Below are 13,668 nucleotides of genomic sequence, written 5' to 3'. Positions count from 1 at the left end.
ATTGCGTAGTGGTCAAAGCAAATTTCCAGCCCCAAAAGAAACGTCTCCGAGCTCTATGGGAGATGTTTCGTATCCCGGGATGCAAAAAGGAGTGCAACATGAAGACTTCCCAGGGGGTCACCCATCGTAGTACTACTCTGGCCCAAGCACGCTTAACTTTGGAGTTCTGATAGGATCCGGTGATTTAGTGCTGGCATTATCGCACCCGTTTCGCGTGCTTCGTCCCTCGCCTATGTGCATGTCGCGGTCGGCGCATCAACGTCCGGAGCCTCTTGCCCGTCACGAAACCGTCGACGCTTTCTCGAACGTTCACGAAATCCCTATTGCAAGCTCTCTCCGAGCCCTAGCCCGACGACTGCGTATCGGTCACGGCAAGCACGTGCCGAAACCATCGGCACTTTCTAGAACGATCTCGGAATCCTTATTGCGACCCCAATCCGGAAAGCTCTCTCCGAGTCCCTCGATACTGACAGCGGAGCGGTCACGGCAAATTTCGAGCCCCAAAACAATCATCTCGGAGCTCTACGGGAGATGTTTCGTATCTCGGGATGCAAAAAGGAGGGCAACACGAGGACTAACCAAGGGGTCACCAATCCTAGTACAACTTTTGCCCAAGCACGCTTAACTTCGGCGTTCTGATGGGATCCGGTGATTTAGTGCTAGCATTATCGCACCCGTTTCACATGCTTCGTCCCTCGCCTATGTGAACGTCGCGGTCGGTGCATCAACGTCAGGAGCCTCTTACCCGTCACGAAACCGTCGACGCTTTGTCGAACGGTCACGAAATCCCTATTGCAAGCTCTCTCCAAGCCCTAGCCCGACGACTGCATATCGGTCACGGCAAGCGCGTGTAGAAACTGTCGGCACTTTCTAGAACGAACTCGGAATCGCTATTGCGACCCCAATCCGGAAAGCTCTCTCCGAGACCCTCGATACTGACTGCGTAGCGGTCACAGCAAATTTCCAGCCCCAAAACAAACATCTCCGAGCTCTACGGGAGATGTTTCGTATCCCGGGATGCAAAAAGGAGTGCAACACGAGGACTTCCCAGGGGGTCAACCATCGTAGTACTACTCTGGCCCAAGCACGCTTAACTTCGGTGTATTGATGGGATCCGGTGATTTAGTGCTGCCATTATCGCACCCGTTTCGCGAGCTTCATCCCTCGCCTATGTGTACGTCGCGGTCGGCGCATCAACGTCCGGAGCCTCTTGCCCGTCAGGAAACCGTCGGCGCTTTCTCGAACGTTCACGAAATCCCTATTGCAAGCTCTCTCCGAGCCCTAGCCCGACGACTGCGTATCGGTCATGGCAAGCGCATGCCGAAACCATCGGCACTTTCGAGAACGATCACGGAATCGCTATTGCGACCCCAATCCGGAAAGCTCTCTCTGAACCCCTCGATACAGACAGCGTAGCGGTCACGACAAATTTCGTGCCCCAAAACAATTGTCTCGGGGCTCTACGGGAGATGTTTCGTATCTCGGGATGCAAAAAGGAGTGCAACACGAGGACTTCCCAGGGGGTCACCCATCCCGCGGTCGGCGTATCAACGTCCGGAGCCTCTTGCCCATCACGAAACCGTCGGCGCTTTCTCGAACGTTCACGAAATCCCTATTGCAAGCTCTCTCCGAGCCCTAGCCCGACGACTGCGTATCGGTCACGGCAAGCACGTGCCGAAACCATCGGCACTTTCTAGAACGATCTCGGAATCGCTATTGCGACCCCAATCCGGAAAGCTCTCTCCGAGCCCCTCGCTACTGATAGCGTAGTGGTCACGGCAAATTTCGAGCCCGAAAACAATCGTCTCGGAGCTCTACGGGAGATGTTTTGTATCTCGGGATGCAAAAAGGAGTGCAACACGAGGACTTCCCAGGGGGTCACCCATCCTAGTACTACTGTTCACTAAGCACGCTTAACTTCAGAGTTCTGATGGGATCCGGTGATTTAGTGCTGGCATTATCGCACCCGTTTCGCGTGCTTCGTCCCTCTCCTATGTGCACGTCGCGGTCGGCGCATCAACGTCCGGAGCCTCTTGCCTGTCACGAAACCGTCGGCGCTTTCTCGAACGTGCACGAAATCCCTATTGCAAGCTCTCTCCGAGCACTAGCCCGACGACTGCGTATCGGTCACGGAAAGCGCGTGCAGAAACCATCGGCACTTTCTAGAACGAACTCGGATTCGCTATTGCGACCCCAATCCGGAAAGCTGTCTCCGAGCCCCTCGATACTGACTGCGTAGCGGTCAAAGCAAATTTCCAGCCCCAAAACAAACGTCTCGGAGCTCTACGGGAGATGTTTCGTATCCCGGGATGCAAAAAGGAGTGCAACACGAGGACTTCCCAGGGGGTCACCCATCCTAGTACTACTCTGGCCCAAGCACGCTTAACTTTGGAGTTTTGATGGGATCCGGTGATTTAGTGCTGGCATTATCGCACCCGTTTCGCGTGCTTCGTCCCTCACCTATGTGCATGTCGCGGTCGGCGTATCAACGTCCGGAGCCTCTTGCCCATCAGGAAACCGTCGGCGCTTTCTCGAACGTTCACGAAATCCCTATTGCAAGCTCTCTCCGAGCCCTAGCCCGACGACTGCGTATCGGTCACGGCAAGCACGTGCTGAAACCATCGGCACTTTCTAGAACGATCTCGGAATCGCTATTGCGACCCCAATCCAGAAAGCTCTCTCCGAGCCCCTCGATACTGACAGCGTAGCGGTCATAGCAAATTTCCAGCCCCAAAACAATCGTCTCGGAGCTCTTCGGGAGATGTTTCGTATCCCGGGATGCAAAAATGAGTGCAACACGAGGACTTCCCAGGGGGTCACCCATCCTAGTACTTCTCTGGCCAAAGCACGCTTAACTTCGGAGTTTTGATGGTATCCGGTGATTTAGAGCTGGCATTATCGCACCTGTTTCGCGTGCTTCGTCCCTCGCCTATGTGCACGTCACGGTCGGCGTATCAACGTCCGGAGCCTCTTGCCCGTCACGAAAGCGTCGGCGCTTTCTCGAACGTTCACGAAATCCCTATTGCAAGCTCTCTCCGAGCCCTAGCCCGACGACTGCGTATCGGTCACGGCAAGCACGTGCCGAAACCATTGGCACTTTCTAGACCGATCTCGGAATCGCTATTGCGACCCCAATACGGAAAGCTCTCTCCGAGCCCCTCGATACTGACAGCGTAGCGGTCACAGCAAATTTCCAGACCCAAAACAATCGTCTCGGAGCTCTACGGGAGATGTTTCGTATCCCGGGATGCAAAAAGGGGTGCAACACGATGACTTCCCAGGGGGTCACCCATCCTAGTACTACTAGGGCCCAAGCAAGCTTAACTTCGGAGTTTTGATGGGATCCGGTGATTTAATACTGGTGTTATCGCATCCGTTTCACGTGCTTCGTTCCACGCCTATGTGCACGTCGCGGTCGGCGTATCAACGTCCGGAGCCTCTTGCCCGTCACGAAACCGTCGGCGCTTTCTCGAACGTTCACGAAATCCCTATTGCAAGCTCTCTCGGAGCCCTAGCCCGACGACTGCGTATCGGTCACGGCAAGCACGTGCCGAAACCATCGGCACTTTCTAGAACGATCTCGGAATCGCTATTGCGACCCCAATCCGAAAAGCTCTCTCCGAGCCCCTCGATACTGACAGCGTAGCGGTCAAAGCAAATTTCCAGCCCCAAAACAATTGTCTCGGAGCTCTACGGGAGATGTTTCGTATCCCGGGATGCAAAAAGAAGTGCAACACGAGGACTTCCCAGGGGGTCACCCATCCTAGTACTACTCTGGCCCAAGCACGCTTAACTTCGGAGTTCTGATGGGATCCGGTGATTTAGTGCTGGCATTATCGCACCCGTTTCGCGTGCTTCGTCCCTCGCCTATGTGCACGTCGCGGTCGGCGTATCAATGTCCGCAGCCTCTTGCCCGTCACAAAACCGTCGGCGCTTTATCGAACGTTCACAAAATCCCTATTGCAAGCTCTCTCCGAGCCCTAGCACGACGACTGCGTATCGGTCACGGCAAGCGCGTACCGAAACCATCGGCACTTTCTAGAACGATCTCCGAATCACTATTGCGACCCCAATCCGGAAAGCTCTCTCCGAGCCCCTCGATATAGACAGCGTAGCGGTCACAGCAAATTTCCAGCCCCAAAACAATCGTCTCGGAGCTCTACGGGAGATGTTTCGTATCCCGGGATGCAAAAAGGAGTGCAACAGGAGGACTTCCCAGGGGGTCACCCATCGTAGTACTACTCTGGCCCAAGCACACTTAACTTCGTTGTTTTGATGGGATCCGATGATTTAGTGCTGGCATTATCGCACCCGTTTCGCGTGCTTCGTCCCTCGCATATGTGCACGTCGCTGTCGGCGTATCAACGTCCGAAGCCTCTTGCCCGTCACGAAACCGTCGGCGCTTTCTCGAACGTTCACGAAATCCCTATTGTAAGCTCTCTCCGAGCCCTAGCCCGACGACTGTGTATCGGTCACGGCAAGCACGTGCCGAAACCATCGGCACTTTCTAGAACGATCTCGGAATCGCTATTGCGACCCCAATCCGGAAAGCTCTCTCCGAGCCCCTCGATACTGACAGCGTAGCGGTCACAGCAAATTTCCAGCCCCAAAACAATCGTCTCGGAGCTCTACGGGAGATGTTTCGTATCTCGGGATGCAAAAAGGAGTGCAACACGAGGATTTCCCAGGGGGTCACCCATCCTAGTACTACTCTTGCCCAAGCACGCTTAACTTCGGAGTTCTGATGGGATCCGGTGATTTAGTGCTGGCATTATCGCACCCGTTTCACGTGCTTCGTTCCTCGCCTATGTGCACGTCGCTGTCGGTGCATCAACGTCCTAAGCCTCTTGCCCGTCACGAAACCGTCGGCGCTTTCTCGAACATTCACGAAATCCCTATTGCATGCTCTCTCCGAGCCCTAGCCCGACGACTGCGTATCGGTCACGGCAAGCACGTGCCGAAACCATCGGCACTTTCTAGGACGATCTCGGAATCGCTATTGCGACCCCAATCCGGAAAGCTCTCTCCGAGCCCCTCGATACTGACAGTGTAGCTGTCACAGCAAATTTCCAGCCCCAAAACAATCGTCTCGGAGCTCTACGGGAGATGTTTCGTATCCCGGGATGCAAAAAGGAGTGCAACAAGAGGACTTCCCAGGGGGTCACACATCCTAGTACTACTCTGGCCCAAGCACGCTTAACTTCGGAGTTTTGATGGGATCCGATGATTTAGTGCTGGCATTATCGCTCCTGTTTCGTGTGCTTCGTCCCTCGCCTATGTGCACGTCGCGGTCGGCGTATCAACGTCCGGAGCCTCTTGCACGTCACGAAACCGTCGGCGCTTTCTCGAACGTTCACGAAATCCCTATTGCAAGCTCTCTCCGAGCCCTAGCCCGACGACTGCGTATCGGTCACGGCAAGTATGTGCCGAAACCATCGGCACTTTCTAGAACGATCTCGGAATCGCTATTGCGACCCCAATCCGGAAAGCTCTCTCCGAGCCCCTCGGTACTGAAAGCGTAGCGGTCACAGCAAATTTCCAGCCGCAAAACAATCGTCTCGGAGCTCTACGGGAGATGTTTTGTATCCCGGGATGCAAAAAGGAGTGCAACAAGAGGACTTCCCAAGGTGTCACCCATCCTTATACTACTCTGGCCCAAGCACGCTTAACTTCGGAGTTTTGATGGGATCCGATGATTTAGTGCTGGCATTATCGCACCAGTTTCGCGTGCTTCGTCCCTCGCCTATGTGCACGTCGCAGTCGGCGTATCAACGTCCGGAGCCTCTTGCCCGTCAGGAAACCGTCGGCGCTTTCTCGAACGTTCACAAAATCCCTATTGCAAGCTCTCTCCAAGCCCTAGCCCGACGACACCGTATCGGTCACGGCAAGCGCGTGACGAAACCATCGGCACTTTCTAGAACGATCTCGGAATCGCTATTGCGACCCCAATCCGGAAAGCTCTCTCCGAGCCCCTCGATACTGACAGCGTAACGGTCACAACAAATTTCCAGCCCCAAAACAATCGTCTCGGAGCTCGACGGGAGATGTTTCGTATCCCGGGATGCGAAAAGGAGTGCAACACGAGGACTTACCAGGGGGTCACCCATCGTAGTACTACTCTGGCCCAAGCAAGCTTAACTTCGTTGATTTGACGGGATCCAGTGATTTAGTGCTGGCATTATCGCACCCGTTTCGCGTGCTTCGTCCCTCGCCTATGTGCACGTCGCGGTCGGCGCATCAACGTCCGGAGCCTCTTGCCCGTCACGAAACCGTCGTCGCTTTCTCGAACGTTCACGAAATCCCTATTGCAAGCTCTCTCCGAGCCCTAGCCCGACGACTGTGTATCGGTCACGGCAAGCACGTGCCGAAACCATCGGCACTTCCTAGAACGATCTCGGAATCGCTATAGCGACCCCAATCCGGAAAGCTCTCTCCGAGCCCCTCGATACTGACAGCGTAGCGGTCACAGCAAATTTCCAGCCCCAAAACAATCGTCTCGGAGCTCTACGGGAGATGTTTCGTATCCTGGGATGCAAAAAGGAGTGCAAAACGAGGACTTCCCAAGGGGTTACCAATCCTAGTACTACTCTGGCCCAAGCACGCTTAACTTTGGAGTTTTGATGGGATCCGGTGATTTAGTGCTGGCATTATCGCACCCGTTTCGCATGCTTCGTCCCTCGCCTATGTGCACGTCGCGGTCGGCGTATCAACGTCCGGAGCCTCTTGCCCGTCAGGAAATCGTCGGCGCTTTCTCGAATGTTCACGAAATCCCTATTGCAAGCTCTCTCCGAGCCCTAGCCCGACGACTGCGTGTCGGTCACGGCAAGCGCGTGCCGAAACCATCGGCACTTTCTAGAACGATCTCGGAATCGCTATTGCGACCCCAATCCGGAAAGCTCTCTCCGAGCCCCTCGATACTGACAGCGTAGCGGTCACAGCAAATTTCCACCCCCAAAACAATCGTCTCGGAGCTCTATGGGAGATGTTTCGTATCCCGGGATGCAAAAAGGAGTGCAACACGAGGACTTCCCAGGGGGTCACCCATCCTAGTACTACTCTGGCCCAAGCACGCTTGACTTCGGAGTTTTGAAGGGATCCGGTGATTTAGTGCTGGCATTATCGCACCCATTTTGCGTGCTTCGTCCCTCGCCTATGTGGACGTCGCGGTCGGCGTATCAACGTCCGGAGCCTCTTGCCCATCACGAAACCGTCGGCGCTTTCTCGAACGTTCACGAAATCCCTATTGCAAGCTCACTCTGAGCCCTAGCCCGACGACTGCGTATCGGTCACGGCAAGCACGTGCCGAAACCATCGGCACTTTCTAGAATGATCTCGGAATCGCTATTACGACCCCAATCCGGAAAGCTCTTACCGAGCCCCTCGATACTGACAGCGTAGCGGACATAGCAAATTTCCAGCCCCAAAACAATCGTCTCGGAGCTCTACGGGAGATGTTTCGTATCCCGGGATGCAAAAAGGAGTGCAACACGAGGACTTCCCAGGGGGTCTCCCATCCTAGTACTTCTCTGGCCCAAGCACGCTTAACTTCGGAGTTTTGATGGGATCCGGTGATTTAGTGCTGGCATTATCGCACCTGTTTCGTGTGCTTCGACCCTCGCCTATGTGCACGTCGCGGTCGGTGTATCAACGTCCGGAGCCTCTTGCCCGTCATGAAACCGTCGGCGCTTTCTCGAACATTCACGAAATCCCTATTGCAAGCTCTCTCCGAGCCCAAGCCCGACGACTGCGTATCGGTCACGGCAAGCACGTGCCGAAACCATCGGCACTTTCTAGAACGATCTCGGAATCGCTATTGCGACCCCAATACGGAAAGCTCTCTCCGAGCCCCTCGATACTGACAGCGTAGCGGTCACAGCAAATTTCCAGCCCCATAACAATCGTCTCGGAGCTCTACGGGAGATGTTTCGTATCCTGGGATGCAAAAAGGGGTGCAACACGAGGACTTCCCAGGGGGTCACCCATCGTAGTACTACTCTGGCCCAAGCAAGCTTAACTTGTTGATTTGATGGGATCCGGTGATTTAGTGCTGGCATTATCGCACCCGTTTCGCGTGCTTCGTCCCTCGCCTATGTGCACGTCGCGGTCGGCGCATCAACGTCCGGAGCCTCTTGCCCGTCACGAAACCGTCGTCGCTTTCTCGAACGTTCACGAAATCCCTATTGCAAGCTCTCTCCGAGCCCTAGCCCGACGACACCGTATCGGTCACGGCAAGCGCGTGCCGAAACCATCGGCACTTTCTAGAACGATCTCGGAATCGCTATTGCGACCCCAATCCGGAAAGCTCTCTCCGAGCCCCTCGATACTGACAGCGTAGCGGTCACAGCAAATTTCCAGCCCCAAAACAATCGTCTCGGAGCTCTACGGGAGATGTTTCGTATCCCATGATGCGAAAAGGAGTGCAACACGAGGACTTACCAGGGGGTCACCCATCGTAGTACTACTCTGGCCCAAGCAAGCTTAACTTCGTTGATTTGATGGGATCCGGTGATTTAGTGCTGGCATTATCGCACCCATTTCGCGTGCTTCGTCCCTCTCCTATGTGCACGTCGCGGTCGGCGCATCAACGTCCGGAGCCTCTTGCCCGTCACGAAACCGTCGTCGCTTTCTCGAACGTTCACGAAATCCCTATTGCAAGCTCTCTCCGAGCCCTAGCCCGACGACTGCGTATCGGTCACGGCAAGCACGTGCCGAAACCATCGGCACTTTCTAGAACGATCTCGGAATCGCTATAGCGACCCCAATCCGGAAAGCTCTCTCCGAGCCCCTCGATACTGACAGCGTAGCGGTCACAGCAAATTTCCAGCCCCAAAACAATCGTCAAGAAGCTCTACGGGAGATGTTTCGTATCCCGGGATGCAAAAAGGAATGCAACACGAGGACTTCCCAAGGGGTCACCAATCCTAGTACTACTCTGGCCCAAGCACGCTTAACTTTGGTCTTTTGATGGGATCCGGTGATTTAGTGCTGGCATTATCGCACCCGTTTCGCATGCTTCGTCCCTCGCCTATGTGCACGTCGCGGTCGGCGTATCAACGTCCGGAGCCTCTTGCCCGTCAGGAAACCGTCGGCGCTTTCTCGAACGTTCACGAAATCCCTATTGCAAGCTCTCTCCGAGCCCTAGCCCGACGACTGTGTATCGATCACGGCAAGCGCGTGCCGAAACCATCGGCACTTTCTAGAACGATCTCGGAATCGCTATTGCGACCCCAATCCGGAAAGCTCTCTCCGAGCCCCTCGATACTGACAGCGTAGCGGTCACAGCAAATTTCCTGCCCCAAAACAATCGTCTCGTAGCTCTACGGGAGATGTTTCGTATCCCAGGATGCGAAAAGGAGTGCAACACGAGGACTGTTAGGATTGGAGTGGCACTAAGAGGGGGGGGTGAATTAGTGCAGCGGATTAAAACTTCGGTTTTAAACAAATCTTTCGTACGATAAAAATAATGTTTCGTTTGAAACCGTTTCGATTGCGTTGAAAGCGTACGTAATAAGATGAGGGCAATGAACTTAGCAAAGTAAAGGTTTGCAGAAAGATAAATGCATAAACATAAACGCAAACCAGAGATTACGCCGATTTTAAAGTGGTTCGGTCAAATGACCTACATCCACTTGCGAGGCCCCTCTTCGATGAGGCTTCCACCTTCCACTAGCAAATCTCTTGAAAGTGAAGGGTGAATACCCCTCTTACAACTTTTACAAGCGGTTCACTCTCTTACAGATTTTCAACAAGAAAGAAGGAGGTGAACACTAGCAAATTGAAAATAAGAGAAGCTAATACTTTTCTAAGGCTTTTCTCTCAAACACTTGCTGCTCAAAAAGTTGTTACCTCAACTGAGATTAGAGGGGTATTTATAGGCCTCAAGAGGATTCAAATTTTGGGCTCCAAAATTTGAATTCTCTTAGGGTTCCCGGTGCTGGCGGTGCCACCGCCCAGCCAGGCGGTGCCACCGCCCAGCGCTCGGGTGCTGGACGGTGCAACCGCCCAGCCAAGGAGGTGTCACCGCCCAGCTCTCGGGTGCTGGGCGGTGCCACCGCCCAGCTAGGCGGTGCCACCGCCTACAGTGTTTTCAGCCCGACTACAGTGTTTTCAGCCACTAGTTGGGCTTCAATCTTGGCTCTCTAGTTCGCTGGTTTAGCTTAATTTTTAGCCTAAACCAACTCTGACTTTGGTCCCAGTTGGCCCCTAACCAGGATATAGGATTATCTCTTAATCCTAATCCTAATTACAAGTGAACTACATAACAAAAACACATCCTAAGCAAGCTTTCAACCGCGAACGTCGAGTCTTGTTTCGGCGAGCTTTCCGACGAACTTCTTTTGACGGACTCCCATCAAGCTCCCGATCTTGTGATGACTTTAACGAGTAGCCGAGCCTTCTCGGTGATCTCCGCGAGCCTCCGACGATTTCTTCGGCGAACTTCCGACACGTTCCTGATTTCTTCTCGGATGGTTCCGGCAGCATCTCCAATGATTCTTCGGTCTCTTAAACGTCCATCGAGCTCGACTCCGGTATCCTTGCTTTATGTCTTTGTCGTTATCGTAGTTAATCCTGCACACACAAGCAAACACTCTACTCCGATCTAGACAATTATTATAACGCAAATTGACATTCTGTTGCCCGGCACGTCATTGGTTGGCGCTTCATCCGATTCTTCGGTGCATCGTCCTCTCTTGCGGCTTGTTGCCCAATCGGCGGTTGACCTCCGCAACCCCGATATCCTTGGCGCAATTTCGCTCTCCTTGGCCCGATGCCCGACGCCCGAAGCCTTCTGCCATCCAATATCCTAACGTGATCTCCTCCGATGCAACGTCAATTTCTCCTGCGTTAATTGTCTAATCCTGATCGAGTAGACCTATATCACTCAAAATGTAGTCAAACATTTAAACACAATCAATTAGTTTCATCATCAAAATCCGAGATTCAACAAGGACTTCCCAGGGGGTCACCCATCGTAGTACTACTCTGGCCCAAGCACGCTTAACTTCGTTGTTTTGATGGGATCCGGTGATTTAGTGCTGGCATTATCGCACCCATTTCGCGTGCTTCGTCCCTCGCCTATGTGCAAGTCGCGGTCGGCGTATCAACGTCCGGAGCCTCTTGCCCTTCACGAAACCATCGTCGCTTTCTTGAACGTTCACGAAATCCCTATTGCATGCTCTCTCCGAGCCCTAGCCCGACGACTGCGTATCGGTCACGGCAAGCACGTGCCGAAACCATCGGCACTTTATAGAACGATCTCGGAATCGCTATTGCGACCCTAATCCGGAAAGCTCTCTCCGAGCCCCTCGATGCTGACAGCGTAGCGGTCACAGCAAATTTTCAGCCCCAAAACAATCGTCTCGGAGCTCTACCGGAGATGTTTCGTATCCCGGGATGCGAAAAGGAGTGCAACACGAGGACTTCCCAGGGGGTCACCCATCGTAGTACTACTCTGGCCCAAGCAAGCTTAACTTCGTTGTTTTGATGGGATCCAGTGATTTAGTGCTGGCATTATCGCACCCGTTTCGCGTGCTTCGTCCCTCGCCAATGTGCACGTCGCGGTCGGCGCATCAACGTCCGGAGCCTCTTGCCCGTCACGAAACCATCGTCGCTTTCTCGAACGTTCACAAAATCCCTATTGCAAGCTCTCTCCGAGCCCTAGCCCGACGACTGCGTATCGATCACGGCAAGCACGTGCCGAAACCATCGGCACTTTCTAGAACGATCTCGGAATCGCTATAGCGACCCCAATCCGGAAAGCTCTCTCCGAGCCCCTCGATACTGACAGCGTAGCGGTCACAGCAAATTTCCAGCCCCAAAACAATCGTCTCGGAGCTCTACGGGAGATGTTTCATATCCCGGGATGCAAAAAGGAGTGCAACACGAGGACTTCCCAGGGGGTCACCAATCCTAGTACTACTCTGGCCCAAGCACGCTTAACTTCGGTGTTTTGATGGGATCCGGTGATTTAGTGCTGGCATTATCGCACCCGTTTCGCGTGCTTCGTCCCTCGGTTATGTGCACGTCGCGGTCGGCGTATCAACGTCCGGAGCCTCTTGCCCGTCAGGAAACCGTCGGCGCTTTCTCGAACGTTCACGAAATCCCTATTGCAAGCTCTCTCCGAGCCCTAGCCCGACGACTGCGTATCGGTCACGGCAAGCGCGTGCCGAAACCATCGGCACTTTCTAGAACGATCTCGGAATCGCTATTGCGACCCCAATCCGGAAAGCTCTTGTTAGAACCCTTGCAGATTCTAATCTTGGGGTTGATCTCTTTAGGGGATCGGCCTCCTTGGAACTCTATAGGGGTTCCTCCCTCCAAGTTGCTGCTCAAAGGCTGCAGAAAAGATTCATCTATTGCTTATGAAAAGAGAAGGAATACATGACTATTTATAGGGCTTCTAAACCCTAACTCCTAATAGGACTCCTACTTAAGACTCTTACTTCTAACCAACTCCTAATAGGACTCTTACTCAAGACTCCTATTCCCTTACAACTCCTAATTCTTCTCTAAGAAAAAACCTCCTACATAAATGCCCCTCTCAATTAGGACTCTCCTAGCTAGAGTCCTAATAGAATGTCCCTCTCAATTAGGACTCTCTTAGCTAGAGTCCTAACAGTTTTACATGAATGTCCCTCTCAATTAGGACTCTCCAAGCTAGAGTCCTAACAGACCCGCCCTCTTCAAATCAGCCTTGTCCTCGAGGCTGATGATTCATGAATTCTGAAAATTTGATCTTCATGTCGTCATAGTTCTCCCAAGTGGCATCTTCTATTGGTAGGTTCGCCCACTGTATTAGCACTTCATTAGTGGGTCATCGTCGTCAAGTCACGATCCGTCAATCAATAATGGCACTTGGCTGGGTCTGGAGTTCTCTTTGTGTAGTCATATTTGGTGGATGGCTTTGGGCTGTCTCCAAGCACCTATTTAAAACTTCTGTCTGGCTGTTGGTTTGTGGGTGATATGTCGTACTCCTTTTCAATTTAGTACCCTGCATATGGAATAACTTTGTCCAAAATCTGCTCTTGAAGATGCAAGTAGAATTTGTCACAAGCATAGTGCGTCCCTTATAGCATAATTCTTTTGAGTCCCGATTGTAATGAGCCACGGAGCTTGGTGCTTCCTCCAAATTTTTTTTTTTTTTTTTTTTACTAGTCTCCGAATCTTCCTGCCATTTCATCTTAATATTCTCAAGGAAGTCACTGGTTGGAAGTAAAACGACCGAAAATTCAACTTGCTCAGGTAGCTGCGAAAGCGCATTTACAACAATATTCTCTTTCCACATTTTGTAAGTTATTTCATAATCAAATCCAAGAAGTTTTGTTACCCATTTTTGCTGCTTGGGGGAAGATATCTTCTGCTCCAAGAGATATTTTAGACTTTTATGGTCGGTCTTGATTTGAAAGTATCGCCTGATCAAGTACAATCTCCACCTCGTTGCTGCGCGCACAATGGCGAGCATCTCCTTATCATATGTTGACTTATTTTGATAGGAGGGAGATAATGCCTTGCTAGTGTATGCGAGTGGTCGACCATCTTGCATGAGAATGACTCCAATTCTGACTCCAGATGTGTCGGCCTCAATAATGAAGGGTCGGTTGAAATCTGGTAGTGTTAGCACCGGCGTCGTCGTCATGGCTGCCTTAAGTTTGTCAAAGGCAGCGGAGG

At 52.8% G+C, this 13,668-nt stretch overlaps 8 non-coding genes and 14 pseudogenes across 8 annotated transcripts; all 22 read right to left on the bottom strand.

Moving 5' to 3' along the window:
• Positions 1-88: 88 nt before the first annotated feature.
• Positions 89-207, bottom strand: LOC135601103 (5S ribosomal RNA). Its single transcript, XR_010483407.1, has one exon. It is a non-coding gene; the product is annotated as a 5S ribosomal RNA (ribosomal RNA).
• Positions 208-557: 350 nt separating this feature from the next.
• Positions 558-676, bottom strand: LOC135604608 (5S ribosomal RNA; annotated as a pseudogene).
• A 350-nt stretch (positions 677-1,026) lies between these two features.
• LOC135603257 (5S ribosomal RNA) lies at positions 1,027-1,145 on the bottom strand (annotated as a pseudogene).
• A 704-nt stretch (positions 1,146-1,849) lies between these two features.
• LOC135602048 (5S ribosomal RNA) lies at positions 1,850-1,968 on the bottom strand (annotated as a pseudogene).
• Positions 1,969-2,318: 350 nt separating this feature from the next.
• LOC135604000 (5S ribosomal RNA) lies at positions 2,319-2,437 on the bottom strand. Its single transcript, XR_010484182.1, has one exon. It is a non-coding gene; the product is annotated as a 5S ribosomal RNA (ribosomal RNA).
• Positions 2,438-2,787: 350 nt separating this feature from the next.
• Positions 2,788-2,906, bottom strand: LOC135602732 (5S ribosomal RNA; annotated as a pseudogene).
• A 350-nt stretch (positions 2,907-3,256) lies between these two features.
• On the bottom strand, positions 3,257-3,375 carry LOC135601312 (5S ribosomal RNA). The gene has a single exon (XR_010483607.1). It is a non-coding gene; the product is annotated as a 5S ribosomal RNA (ribosomal RNA).
• A 350-nt stretch (positions 3,376-3,725) lies between these two features.
• On the bottom strand, positions 3,726-3,844 carry LOC135603608 (5S ribosomal RNA). Its single transcript, XR_010484131.1, has one exon. It is a non-coding gene; the product is annotated as a 5S ribosomal RNA (ribosomal RNA).
• A 350-nt stretch (positions 3,845-4,194) lies between these two features.
• LOC135604293 (5S ribosomal RNA) lies at positions 4,195-4,313 on the bottom strand (annotated as a pseudogene).
• Positions 4,314-4,663: 350 nt separating this feature from the next.
• LOC135599952 (5S ribosomal RNA) lies at positions 4,664-4,782 on the bottom strand. The gene has a single exon (XR_010482289.1). It is a non-coding gene; the product is annotated as a 5S ribosomal RNA (ribosomal RNA).
• Positions 4,783-5,132: 350 nt separating this feature from the next.
• LOC135603631 (5S ribosomal RNA) lies at positions 5,133-5,251 on the bottom strand (annotated as a pseudogene).
• A 350-nt stretch (positions 5,252-5,601) lies between these two features.
• On the bottom strand, positions 5,602-5,720 carry LOC135604464 (5S ribosomal RNA; annotated as a pseudogene).
• Positions 5,721-6,070: 350 nt separating this feature from the next.
• Positions 6,071-6,189, bottom strand: LOC135604612 (5S ribosomal RNA; annotated as a pseudogene).
• A 350-nt stretch (positions 6,190-6,539) lies between these two features.
• On the bottom strand, positions 6,540-6,658 carry LOC135602178 (5S ribosomal RNA; annotated as a pseudogene).
• Positions 6,659-7,008: 350 nt separating this feature from the next.
• On the bottom strand, positions 7,009-7,127 carry LOC135599809 (5S ribosomal RNA). Its single transcript, XR_010482152.1, has one exon. It is a non-coding gene; the product is annotated as a 5S ribosomal RNA (ribosomal RNA).
• Positions 7,128-7,477: 350 nt separating this feature from the next.
• On the bottom strand, positions 7,478-7,596 carry LOC135599776 (5S ribosomal RNA). The gene has a single exon (XR_010482118.1). It is a non-coding gene; the product is annotated as a 5S ribosomal RNA (ribosomal RNA).
• A 350-nt stretch (positions 7,597-7,946) lies between these two features.
• LOC135604567 (5S ribosomal RNA) lies at positions 7,947-8,064 on the bottom strand (annotated as a pseudogene).
• Positions 8,065-8,414: 350 nt separating this feature from the next.
• Positions 8,415-8,533, bottom strand: LOC135604269 (5S ribosomal RNA; annotated as a pseudogene).
• Positions 8,534-8,883: 350 nt separating this feature from the next.
• Positions 8,884-9,002, bottom strand: LOC135603995 (5S ribosomal RNA; annotated as a pseudogene).
• Positions 9,003-10,936: 1,934 nt separating this feature from the next.
• LOC135599284 (5S ribosomal RNA) lies at positions 10,937-11,053 on the bottom strand (annotated as a pseudogene).
• Positions 11,054-11,403: 350 nt separating this feature from the next.
• LOC135603516 (5S ribosomal RNA) lies at positions 11,404-11,522 on the bottom strand (annotated as a pseudogene).
• Positions 11,523-11,872: 350 nt separating this feature from the next.
• Positions 11,873-11,991, bottom strand: LOC135601369 (5S ribosomal RNA). Its single transcript, XR_010483665.1, has one exon. It is a non-coding gene; the product is annotated as a 5S ribosomal RNA (ribosomal RNA).
• Between the last annotated feature and the right edge of the window lie 1,677 nt (positions 11,992-13,668).

Source organism: Musa acuminata, chromosome BXJ2-1 (assembly GCF_036884655.1).
Source record: "Musa acuminata AAA Group cultivar baxijiao chromosome BXJ2-1, Cavendish_Baxijiao_AAA, whole genome shotgun sequence".
Classification (NCBI taxonomy): domain Eukaryota; kingdom Viridiplantae; phylum Streptophyta; class Magnoliopsida; order Zingiberales; family Musaceae; genus Musa; species Musa acuminata.
The sequence above is the reverse complement of the archived record's forward strand: the minus strand, read 5'-3'. Positions and strand labels throughout refer to the sequence as shown.